This window comes from Chenopodium album, chromosome 22 (genome assembly GCF_948465745.1).
Source record: "Chenopodium album chromosome 22, dcCheAlbu1.1, whole genome shotgun sequence".
In the NCBI taxonomy this organism is placed as follows: Eukaryota; Viridiplantae; Streptophyta; class Magnoliopsida; order Caryophyllales; family Amaranthaceae; genus Chenopodium; species Chenopodium album.
This window is the reverse complement of record NC_137855.1, coordinates 27,971,438-27,983,426: the sequence shown is the minus strand read 5'-3', so window position 1 is coordinate 27,983,426 and position 11,989 is coordinate 27,971,438. Positions and strand designations below refer to the sequence as shown.

Here is an 11,989-nt window from a genome sequence, read left to right as displayed (position 1 = left end):
CCCAAGTTTGTCATTTGAGAGGAAAGATTGTTGATGGCATTAAGATGGTCCACCGAGTACAAAGAAGATTGCTTACTTGAAGAATCTCTTTCCCCATCTTGCCAATCTCTATAGTAAGTCACCACATCCTCTATTATGTCCACAACTTCTTCTTCGGTTTTGTTCATGATTGGACCACCGGCCCCTCCATCAAGGCATGCCTTGCCTTGAGGACTCAAACCACCGTAGAAGATTTGGATCAATTGATATGTTGGAATTCCGTGGTGAGGACATTCTCTTTGGTACTCCTTGAATCTCTCCCATGCCTCATAAAGACTCTTATTTGGCTTTTGCTTGAATCCTTGAATTAAAGCCCTTGCCTCCGCCGTTTTCTTTTGAGGATAGAAACGGGACAAGAAAGCTTTAGTGACATCATCCCAAGTTCTCAACGAATTGGGCTTCACCTCTTTATCTAGCCATTCCAAAGACCTTCCTATGAGGGAGAAAGGAAACAACTTAAGGCGGATGAATTCTTGAGACACTCCATTAACCTTGATCGTGTTGCAATATTTTGCCTTTTGAGTGTCCCCCCGCTGTGAATGAGGCGGGTGCTGCTGCGACTCCTACTGCTGCATATGGGTCGGGCAGTAGTCGTCCCATTGAGGGTAGTGCCTTTCGCCCTTTTCAGCGTAAACCTTGCCCTAATTTCTTTGATCCCTACTGTGAGCGGGTGCTTGTTCTGGATGGGATTCTTTTGTTTCGTTTCACCCGTTTGAGGATGCGTGCAATGCGCCATAAATAGTTAGCCGATGTTGTCAAGGCTAATCCCCCTGACGTGTCTCTTGTTAGCCCCATTCCCCATGTTAAGCCTTTAAACAGTTTTGGTTGGCTTGATGACATGGCTGATGTGAATCGGTTTGATCATTATGTAGTGCGGGGTAGCAACGCTGAGACTCCATCACCACCTCCCTCTCCAGCTGTTCAATCGAGCAGGATGACTGAGTCTCCAGGTGATCGCTCTCTTTTCGATTGTCAGCCCACTTATGTTGTGGAGCCCGTAGAAGAGGCAAAACTAAGTTCTTTCTAGATGACAAGTGCTATGGGCCCAAGAATTGTGTGCCTGACTCCAGTTGGCATAGGGACGCTAAGAGGATGGACCTTGCCGCTGTTGGGCAGAAATTTTATGGCTTTGGTGAAGGCTATGAGCTAGTTCTGCCCGCTGACGGTGTGAAGCTGTCTGCTCCTCCTGCTGGTCATATTGCTGTGTTTGCTTCGCAGCTGGATTTGGGTTTGAGGTTTCCTCTTGACATTACTCTGGAGAAGGTGCTTCGTGCCTTCAACATTTATATATCTTTGGTGCATCCAGCTTCTCTTCATACTTTGTTCTGCTTGTTATGGTTCCTGCTGTTTCGAAGGTATCTCCTGAGTCTCAGCACCTGTTTAAGTCCTTAAATGAGCCTGAAGAGGTCTGCTTCTGGGACTTAGTCTTGGTGGTACTATGTTACTCCTAAGGAGGGCAGGGTTCTGTCTTACCCAAAGCTTGGTCGCTTCAAGGACTGGACTAGCAAGTTTTTCTAGGTGAAGGTGCCCTCCACTTTTGCTACACCGTGCAACTTCAGGGAAATTCGTACTAATATGGCTGGAGTTACTGTCTTCTCCTCCGAGTCTGCCCGTGAGACGGAGGCTTTTGATGCTCTGTAGGGAGCGGGGACTGGTGACTTCAAGTTTCTTAAGATCTGGCTTCCCAACTCCATATACATTGTGGGCAATGAGCAACTCTCTGCCATGCGTTTATGCTATACGCATGAGTCTAGTAAGTTTTTGGCCTTCTTTCATTTCCTTTTCTCTTTTATTATCCTTTGTCTTGGTCCTTAAGTTTTTTCATTTTCTTGCCTTCTCCTTTTCAGGCTATGACAAGTTGGACAAGCGCATCCTTGAGCTAGCTGATAATTGGAGGGACCCTTTGATTGCTACTCCTGAAAATCCCCCTGAGCTCTTTGACACACTAGAGGTGTATGCTGGCTCCCTGAAGAATGAAGTGAGTCTAGCTCCCGCTGAGCTGCGGGCTGTTTTTGGCACCGTGACTCCTACTGACTACATAAGGTCCAGCCGTGCTGAAGTTGAGCCTTTATCCTCTACTGTTGGCAGTAGACGCGAGACTCGGCTTGCCACTCGAAGAGCGGCTGAAGAATTTGAGGCATTAGTGGCACATGGTGCTTCTCCTGAGAAGCAGCCTAATGCGGCTTCCGGCCGGGTGGCTCCTTAGACCTCTGTTGCCAAAAGACAATGTGAACAAGATTTTGATGATCCGAAGACTACCGTTGATGATTTTGCGGATAGTGTTCTCAAGTTTCATTCTGATGAGGTTAAAACTACCGCTGCGGGCGTAAAGCCCACTTCTTCTGCTGATCATGTTCTGCTCTTTCCTTCTGATTTTGACAATGTTAATGCTGCGAAGGTTGCTGTTGATGCTTCTGCCAAAGCTGCTGATTTCCAGCTTCCCGATGAAACTATCATGGAGCTTCCTAAGTTTCCGCCGCGCCCTTCTTAACTGAGAGGGCGGCTCCGAAGTGCCTCTAGAGCTGGTCACTCCCAGGCGGGGGGTACTCACAAGCACGATCAGCCAGTGATTGACTTGGAGGATGATCCCGTGACCGCTGCCCCTGCTGAGGATGAGCCTATCGCGAAGAAGGCTCGCACCTCCTCTGGCCTTGATCCTTTTGCTTCTATTTCTGCTAATACTTGGCTTCGTAGTGGGAATGCAGACAGGGGGGTGGATACTCAGAACTCTAGTGAACTTAATAGCTGCGTTCACCAGTTCCTGAGTGATGCTTTTGAGAACTCGCTGTCTGCGACCTCGATCTCTACTGGGGGTAACTTCCGCCCTACTTGGTATATTGAATTTTTTGAGGTCCCTATTGATGCCCACCTTCGTTCTTTGCTGTGCCTTGATGGAGTTGAGGATGCTCCTTTTCGCCTTGAGATGAACTTTAGGGCTGACGACTCCTTGTTCGTGGACGACCCCTAGAAGGGTGGTACCTTGGGGTATCGTCTTACTTAAGGAGTTCGTCTTTCAGCTGATTCTACGCGCAGCTCAATCAGTCTCCATGCTGGTACGGCTTTTCATGACTTGCAGAAGGTTATTGCTTGCTTTTAACTCTCTCCTTTTAGATTCTGGTCTTTCTTCTTTCTTTTTGTTCGTTCTTTTGCTAATGCCTTGCTTGTTTTTGTTTTTGATTGATTCCCTTTTTTGCTTAATATTTTCTTTCCTTGTCTTTCCTGCAGCTTGTCAAGTTTGTTGGAGACTTGTCCAATGCCCTGCTCACAGTGGAGAAGGAGTATCAGAATCAGGGTGGAGACTTGAGATTCAACAGGCTCGTTCTGAGAGGGATGCCATGGTCAATGAGGTGACTCCTCTAAGAGAGAGGGCAGACGCTCTGCAGCTCCAGTTGGGAGGATTTCAGCTCACTCAGACCAAGTTGACGAGTTGTGAGGAGCAATTGAAAACCTCTCAGGCCAGGGTACAAACGTTGGAAGGAGAGATTGTGGATCTGTGAGCTAGGCACATAACCGAGCTGGAAGCTGTTAAGAAGGAAGCACTCAAAGCCTTTGAGCTCTCCCCTGCTTTTGCTAAGTTATCGGCTAATCGCCATGATGGTGGATGGGAGGCTGCAGCTCGGTATGTGAGCAGCTTGTATGGTGAAGGTGAGGAGCAGCAAGCTCGTTTCAACACCTTCTGGGCTAAAGTTGAGGCTGTAGGTGATGCTGGTTTGTTTGAGCTGCGTGCTGACCACCCTTGTGTTGTTGGCTCCAAGGTTCCTGACCATGCTGTGCTGAACTTGGAGGTTCCTCTCTGCCCTGACGTCGGTGCAGCTGTTGGGGTGGAGTCTTTAACTGGTGAACAATAAAGGTAATGGCGGCTATCACCTTCCTACTCCAGTAGTTCCTCTAAGTTTCCCTCACCTAGATCTGTGGTAACTAGGTAGTTTTTGTTGCTATTTTTAGGGTGTATAGCCGCTAAAGATTATGTTTTCCTATGTCTTCTCTGAATACTTTATCTTTTATTACTGGGCCTGTCCAGCTTAACATAACTTTATATTTCTCCAACATTATTCGTTGAGTGTTTCCTTGTCCTGGTGGACGAGGGCTTAGTGTTGCATATACTGTAATTAATTTGCTAGATGTTTACTCTGCCTTGGTGGGCAGAGGTTCAGCTTTGTATTTTATGTATTTGGCGATCTTTCTGCTACTTTGTCTGTTGATTATCTCATAGTCTGCGTGTTTTTCTGGACCTGCTGTTGTGCCAAGGTATATTAGTACCTACAGCCTCTTTGTTGCGTTCAGTGAAGCCTCATAGGTTGGGCCTCCCTATTTTCTAGATTTAGCTGCTGAGGGATCTCTTGCTTTCTTGTTCTCTACTCTGTTTAGCAAGAACTTTGACGAGTTTTACTCTTCCTATCCTGTTTGCTTTGGATGCCTGTGCATTATGTACTCTATTTAAATTTGATAGAGACTTGCTTGCATGTTGACTAGTTCTTCGGTTGTTGCCTGTCTAGGCTTTATTCAGTTTGCTCTACTGAGACTTACTTGTGTCAATCAGTTTTTTGATTGCTCATTATGTGTCATTCAGCTTGTTTTACCGGGACTTATTTATGTCGTTCAGCTTGCTTATGCTGCGACTTGTTGTTTGTTCCACTTACTTCCCTTCGTAAGGGCTTATTATATATCTATCTCCTCCCCCTCTCCCCCTCATAGAGGTGAGCTGGGTGGGACTGAGAGAACCTTAGTGTTGCCCACTCAGCTCATCGTCTTCGTTTTCCCTGCCTTTTCATACTCAAGCTGAACGTGCCAGGCTTCCCCCTCAGGCGTCCCCGAGGTGGTGCCCTATTTTACTTTGAGCAGGTGAGGTGAGATTTTAGGGAGGGATGTTTTCCTTTGTCGTTTAATGCTGTTTTGCTGCTTTGTACTAGGGTGCTTTTTGCCTTCAGCACTTACATGTTCTCTTGCTCTCTTTTGTTTTTTTACTTCTGCATGTTAGTATGTGATGCTAAAGCATGATATATTAAAACAAGTTTATGCAATATTCTCCTCACGTAGAGGCTTGTATTTCACTGAATTAAAATGGCTCAAATGCCTTAGTTAACATAACATGAACTAAATAGAGTTCTTGCAAAATTGAAACAACTATCTCCGTTTCTACTTAACTTCTTGCCTTTTAAGCAAAATATTTCTTTAACACATCAGCAATTAAACTATTTCTTAAGACCTAACCTTCTTGATTTGCGAGGTGGAATGCACCTGGTCCTATATGCTCACGAATGATTAAAGGACCTTCCCAATAGGCTGACTGCTTTCCATGCTGATTTCCTCTTCCTACTGTCGCTTTCCTTCTAAGGACCAACTCTCCAGGCAGGAGCTCCCTATGCTTTACTCTTTTGTTGAAAGCTTTGGAAATCCTGCTCTTCTAGGCTGCCAACTTGAGGGCTGCCCTTAGCCTTACTTCCGGCAGGATGTCTAGCTCTTCCAGCATGCTTTTTTCATTTCCTTGTGGTTCATAGTGCTGTATCCTCAGGCTGGGAATTCGCACTTCCACTAGGACAACTGCATCAGCCCTATAGGCTAGGGAGAAAGGGCTTTTACCAGTAGATTCTTTCTTAGTGGTTCTATTTGCCCATAACACCTCTAGGACTAGGTCAGCCCATAGGCCCTTGTGTTCCTCCAGTTTTCTCTACAGGGTTGTTAAGATCAGCTTGCTTGCTGCTTCAGCTTAGCCATTACTCGGGTGCCAGACTGAGGCGCTTGCATGGTATCACAGTCGAACTGACACCCGTGGTCAAAGACTGTGCACTGTGGCATTCCGAACCTTGTGATGATGTTCTTTCATATAAATGTCCTTACTTAGACTGCCTTTATGTACTTAGTAAAATAATTTACTGCCACAATAAGGTACTTCCTGCCCGCCGACCTAGTGGTGAAGGGTCTCAATATGTCCATTCCTTACTGAGAAAATGGGATCGGGCTGAGGACTGGGGTCGGATCATTTGCAGGCTGGTTTATGACTGGGGAATATCTTTGACACTTGTCACACTTTTTCACATATGCCAGTGCGTCTTACGTCAGAGTTGGCCAGTATGCACCTCTTTTGAGATCTACTCCCAATGCCTTTCCACTAATGTGGTGCCACATATCCCTGAGTGTGCTTCTTCCATGATCCTCTCCTGCTCCCATTCGGGGATACACCTTAGCAGTGGTTTTGAGAAGCCCTTCTTGTTAAGCTCCCCATTCATTACCACGTACCGGTTGGCGTCTTTCTTAACCTTCTTACCTTGCACTTCGTCGTCTGGTAGCGAGCCGTGAACTTTGTACGCCATAATGTCTGCGAACACAACTCGCTGCTGCCCGATGCAGTTCACCTGCTCCTTTTCAGCGATACTGCTTTTTTCCAGGACTTCCACAATCACCGTCCTCGTGAGGCTCAGCGGGGTAGAACTGGCTAAGTTTGATAAAGCGTCAGCCTAGGAGTTTCCTGCTCTGGGGACCAAGTCTATTTGGAAGTGAACTAGATGGGCTGCTAGTTCCTTTACTTTAGTTACATACTTCAACATGGTGGATTCCCTAATCTCATACGCCCCCTTCAATTGACTGGCGACAAGCTGAGAGTTAGTCTTATGATGGACTTTCCTGGCTCCGGCTGCGATACTCATACGCAAGCATGCCAGCACTGCCTCGTACTCCGCCTCATTGTTTGATGCTCTGAATTTTAAGTTTATGGCGTACTCAAATATATTTCCCTCTAGGGATGTCATTACGATCCCTGCTCCGCTCCATGTTTGGGCCGAGGATCCATCTACTTCTACCTTCTAAATCCTAATGTCGTCCTCCTTCTCCTCATAAGAGGCTTCCACGATGAAATCTGCTAAGGCTTGTGCCTTGATGGCTTCCCTAGGTTTGACCTCAAACTAATACTCCGAAAGCTCGATGACCCGTTTGAAGAGTCGGCTTGGTGCATCCATTTATTTTAACTCTTTTTCCAACGGGTGATTTGTGAGGATTTCTATTATGTGCGCGTCAAAATATGGTTTCAACTTCCTTGCTATTGTTACTAGTGCGAAGGCCAACTTTTCCACTAACGAATACCTTTGCTCGGCCTCAGTCAGCACGTGACTCACAAAGTATATTGGCCTTTGCTGCTTTTGCCTTTCTACCAGGAAAACAGCTGCATTATTTGAATTGATGCAGAGATGTACAACTATAGTTTTCTCAGCTCCGGTATGATCATTGTTGGGAGCTTAGTCTGATGCTCCTTAATGCCCTCAAAATCTTCTTTTTCTACGGTTCCCCATTTGAACTCCCTATTCCCCTTCAACAGCTGGTAAAACGGTAAAGCTTTATCGGCTTGCTTGCTGATGAACCTAGTCAGCACGGCCATTCTGCCTGTCAACCGCATGATATCTTTAATGCACTTAGGCTTAGGCAAGCTAGGACTGCTTCGACCTTCTCCGAATTTGCGTCTATTCCTCTCTTGCTAATCAGAAAATCTAAGAATTTTCGTGAGCTAACTCCGAAGACACATTTCTTCGGGTTGAGTTTGATTTTGTACTTGTTTAGGGTGGCGAATGTTTCTTCCAAATCCATGATATGCCCTGCCTACGTGACGCTCTTAACAATTGAGTCGCCAACGTATACTTTGACATTTCTACCTTTCTGGTGTAGGAACACTATATCCATTGTCTTCTGAAAAATTGCCCGGGCATTCTTCAGCCCAAAAGGCATAGCTATGTAATTGTACACTCCCCCTTCGGTGATGAAGGCGGTTTTCTGCCGGTCTGGATTGTGTAAGTTGATCTGATGATACCCTGAGAAGGCATCCATGAAGCTTAGCAGGCGTGCTCGCTGGTTCAGTCTACCAGCTGATCGATCCGTGGCAGCGGGTAACAGTCTTTTGGGCATGCCTTGTTGAGATTTGTGAAATCAACACACATTCTCCACTGGCCATTTGCCTTTTTCACCATGGCCACGTTGGCTAGCCATTCTGAATAATTGTAGGGTTCAATGAATCCTGCTTCCAAGAGTTTCTCCAGTTCCTCCTAGATTGCACGATTTTTCTCTATGGAGAAACTTTGTTTCTTCTGCCTGACTGGATTAACATCCTCCTTCACATTCAGCATGTGGACCATGACTGCAGGGTCAATTCAAGGCATTTCGTTTGCTGAAAATGCGAAAATATCCTTGTTCTGTCTTAGTAACTCTATGAGGTGCACCCCCACTCCGGGGTCGATGTCTTTTTCCGATTTTTACTGACTTCCTCTCAGCCTGCTTAGTGGACCTTTGTTCTGAGGTTGGCTGCTGTCTTGTCCTTGCAGGCTACTTTAGGGCAGTTATGTACGATTCCGGAGCTGTCTTCTGGCTTACCCTGAGCTTTGCCGACTGCCCCTCATTGGTCGTGTAGGCCATGGCAAGATGATAGGTGGATACAACTCTGCCGATCTTGTGAATGAGCGGCCTTCCCATGATCACGTTATTGTGTGAAGGAGAGTCTATCACGAGGAACTCTGCTCAAACATCATGTGTTTTTGACCTTTCTCCAACTCGAACTAAGAGCTCGATTATACCCTCCGGGGTCAACCCTGATCCATTAAATCCGGTGACTTCATAGCTCATCCTTTTATATCCTTCTTCTCCAACTTTAAATCGTTGAACGTGCTGATGTATATGATGTTGGCTGAGTTGCCCCTATCTATTAGTATCCTATCCACCTTCTAGTTTGCAATTCTCATCGTCACTACTAGAGGATCATCATGAGGGTAAATTATGCCCTTCTGGTCATACTCGTCAAATGTAGCTCGCGGCTGCGGGGGAAGGAGTGGCCATCGGTGCTTCTCATTGTAATTTATCTGATGTATCATTGCCCCCAGGTTTGCCCGCGCCTTGTTCACTGTTTTCTCATGTACTAGTCCTCCACTGATCACATATACTCTGCTCTCTGGCTTACTATCTTTGTCCCTGTCCTCAGCGGGACCTTTATGACCTCCTCTGTGGTCACGACCTGTTTTATCCTCCTCCCTTATTCTGGGAGGATCGGCGTGCTACTTGAACTGATTCAGGTACCCTCTCCTGACTAGATCTTCTATGTTATCCTATTAGATGCATGCACTTATCAGTGGTATGGCCGTGGTCCCTATGGAAGTTGCACCACTTGCTGGGATCACGATTGCTTTTAACCATTCTTGGGGGTCTCTACCACTTATCATCAGCTTTAGTCACGCTGAAGATGTGAGACCTCGAGTGGGTTAGTGGGGTATATTGGTCGAACCTTCCAGGCCTTCCCCCTTTCTTTGGATCTAAGCTTATCACCCCCACGGCTCTATCCACCTCTCTGCGGCTTTGCTTAGCCCTGGCTGCGTCCTCTGCCCGGGTAACTGTGTCGCCTGGCATCTTCCAGTTCAGCATTGCTCTGTTAGTTTTGTCTGCCTTGATGAACTCGTGTGCTTTACCTAGCGCTTCAGTTAGCATTTTGAGACTCTTATATCCCATATAGGCTCTAAACGGTGAGCCTGGCAGCAAACCGCTTTGCATTGCCAGCAGCACTACTTCCTGGCTCATGTTTGGGATGGTTGTTGCCTCCTTGTTGAATTTGGTGATACACTCTCTCAGGGGCTCATCCTTCCCCTGAACTAGTGACATCAGCTTAGTTGTCATCTTGGTTCGATATACCAAGGTAATGAAATGCTCCATGAACATCCTTTTCAGCTGATTATATGAGTACACAGAACCTTTTGGAATGGCTCCATGCCACTCAGCAGCCAGCCCCTCTATGGTTGGTGGGAACGCTTTGCACCAGACTGAATTCGTCATGGTATAGAGCACCATATGATTCTCAAAAGCTGATATATGACTCTTGGGCGTTGTGGTTCCATTGCACCTGTAGCCCGGCATTTTTATCTTCTCTGTCTGTTCCTCCAGAATCTCCCGGCAAAATAGGGAATCATCCGGAATAACCTGGATCCGTGCTCGCTTCTCCCTATCCGGGCTGGGCCCTCGTTCTGAGACTGGTGACCTGCAGCGGGGAGCTTCCTCTCTGGGCTGACCCTACCCAACTCAAGTACTTTCTTCCTCAGATGGATGAACTCCTTCTGCTCGGGGGTGAGGGTTGTGGGTGCCGGCTTCTTTACCGCCAGCTCTGTAGTTGCTGCTGCTGGTGACGAGCTCGCTCCCTTACCAAAGTTGGCGAGGACTGCCGTCATCACAGCCAGCTGCTCCTTACTGCACTTATAGAGGTTCTGCAAGATGGTTGACATGTTTATGGGTTGCGGTTTTTGGACTATAGGTGCTGAAACAATGGGTTCATTGATCGTATGCCGTATTTGAAAATGGAACTGGATCTTATCGGATCGACTGGTTTCGACGGCGCTTTAACTGCAGCTGACGTCGATCTAATGGGGTTGGATTTTTGTGAGATGGTTGATTTGGGTTTTTCAGCGGATCCTTTGGGATCGACAGTTGCTGCTGGTGCTTTTTATGGTGTTTGGTTGGTGTCATTGGCTTTGGGTATGTGTGTTTGCACAGCTTCCTCTCCGGCCATGGTGGTTTGTCAACTAGTCCTTAACTGAGTTAGTGAACCTTAGGTTAGATGATCCTTTCCCTCTTTCTAGCACCAATTGTTCAAGATGTGGATCCAAGCGTTTTGTTTGGTGAACTGGGTCTCGTCAACAACTTACACACGACAGCACACGTAAACTTCCCTCGGGGGTGGCTCGAGGAACCCCCCTCCGATGCCTAAGTTAGAGAGTGATTAGAGAGAGATATAGAAAGATATAGAAAGTATAATGACTTGAATGTCTAACCTCTTTTCCATTGTACTTTGCCCTCTATTTATAGGCGTACTATCTCCTATATGGAGAGTTCAGCCTAGTCAGCTCTGCGAGCTGACTCCATCAGGCTGACGAGCCCTTCTTAGTTGCTTTCTCGGCAATTAGTGCGCACCCTGGGAGCTGGGCGTTAGTTCAGCGGGAGCTATCCTATACAACTAGCCCCTCTAGAGTTGATGGGAAGGAGATCTGTAGGTCGTTGGGATACCACCCCACCCAATCAAACAAAATTTGTAACTTAACAAACCCCTATTTAGTGTAGTGGTAAGTCAAGGTCGAACCCAAAGGAATGGAGGTCAAATGCACGATGCCTAAGTTAAGCTATTCCGAAATCAAGTAAAAGGGGTTTTATGAAGGAAACTAAAGCTAGAGCTAAATGATGCAAGAACTTATATGAAAGCAATCTAAAGACACTAGGGAAATGGATCCACATGTAATTGTAATGGAAAATGGTAATTTGGGAGGTCAAACCGACTAAGTCAAGTGATATGAAGGAAGATCATCATGTATCCAAAAGAGCATACCAAGATGGTTCACCTAGAGGTCTAACAAGCTTCAACTACGCTAAACACTACCTAGGGAACGTCACAAAGCACCTCAATCGTGAAATTGCAAGTTACTAATCAATGGTCCGTATCATAGCAAGCTCACAATGCAATCTAGTGCAATAATCAAAGATGGCCAAACCTCAATCAATCACACACATGCACATGAATTGTCAACCAAATTTAATCATATCATCAACTCCATCAATTATCCCCAAATTACTCTAATCCATTATTCAAACATGCTTCACCATTTCCCTAGCTAGAAAACTACTCACTAGCCATAGGAATCAAGATCAAAACTACAACAATCATCAATTTCATCATCAACATAATTGAAATCAAAGATTGAACCAACAATCAATCAAAATCAATCAAAATTCGATTAAACTACAATCAATCATCAATAACATGGAAAACAAATGAAATCAACTAGAATCAAACTTGTATTGAAATCAAGAAGAAGATCCTTACAAAACTTTGATCTAAAGATCAAATACAATGAGGAATTCTTGAGCAATCACCAAAAATCATGAGTTTCTCTCTCTAAAGTTCTTGAGTTTCTCTCTCTAAAATTCTCTCAAAACTAACTCTCCC

At 45.8% G+C, this 11,989-nt stretch overlaps 1 non-coding gene across 1 annotated transcript; it reads left to right on the top strand.

The window, feature by feature from the left end:
• Positions 1 to 255: 255 nt before the first annotated feature.
• Positions 256 to 361, top strand: LOC145606383 (small nucleolar RNA R71). The gene has a single exon (XR_014105274.1). It is a non-coding gene; the product is annotated as a small nucleolar RNA R71 (small nucleolar RNA).
• Positions 362 to 11,989: the final 11,628 nt, after the last annotated feature.